This window comes from Mus caroli, unplaced genomic scaffold, assembly GCF_978045245.1.
Source record: "Mus caroli unplaced genomic scaffold, Mus_caroli_1 scaffold_9, whole genome shotgun sequence".
NCBI classification, from domain to species: Eukaryota; Metazoa; Chordata; class Mammalia; order Rodentia; family Muridae; genus Mus; species Mus caroli.
The window spans coordinates 8,729,486-8,730,300 of NW_028227264.1; the positions used below are offsets into that span (position 1 = coordinate 8,729,486).

At 44.4% G+C, this 815-nt stretch overlaps 1 non-coding gene across 1 annotated transcript; it reads left to right on the plus strand.

Annotated features, from left to right (window-relative positions):
* The first annotated feature begins 394 nt into the window (after positions 1-394).
* LOC115032220 (small nucleolar RNA SNORA17) lies at positions 395-524 on the plus strand. Its single transcript, XR_003837875.1, has one exon. It is a non-coding gene; the product is annotated as a small nucleolar RNA SNORA17 (small nucleolar RNA).
* Positions 525-815: the final 291 nt, after the last annotated feature.

The window sequence follows — 815 nt, forward strand, 5'->3', positions numbered from 1 at the left end:
TGAGTCACAGTGTGGAGGGCGGCCAGGAGGGAGGGCTACCATTCAGACTTTGTTTCTTATGTAACACTGAAAAGAAATCAATATAACAGGGTGAAAAGAGGAGAGAAGAATGCAAAGGAGCAGAAAAATTGGGAAGAGAGTAGAATTAGCAGGAAGTCTTAGCTGATTAATGGAGGAAATGAGGAATATCAAATGCATAGCAATGCAAATATTTCCTGCCATCTGTTGGTTCAATTCAAATAATTTTATGGATTATACAAGCTACTTATTGAAGGGCTCATTTTCTCCAAATCTTTCATAACTTAATACTAGAAGTAGAATATTTGAAGGTGAGATAAACAAGAAAAAGGAATCAGAGATATAGGCCAAGTTGTTTATGAAGATGCTTTGTCTTATTGCCCCCAGAGGCGTTGCAGGCATGGCTGCCGTGTCACATGTGTGTCACTAAGTGGCAGAGAGGAGAGGGGCTATGTCTACACTGTGTTCTGACCTATGAACATCAGAATGATTAGTAGCTTAACATTCCCTGAAAAAACAAAGAGAGCCTGAGATGATCACTAGTCTGGCATCAGGCAGGCCTAGACTGGATCCCAGAACAGGAAGTATGCTAGAGACTAGAAGAACCCCACTTGGGATTGTGAGCCCTTGGTGGGAGTGTTCCCATGACAGATGACCCTCACAAGGGCCACTGGGACTAGGCAAGGAACCAGTCCAAGACAACCACCAGACATAGTGCCCAGACAGGAAGCTACCCTGAGATGACCACAAGTCCAGTGATGTGCAAGCCTGGGGATGGGAATGGTGGCAGACCATGT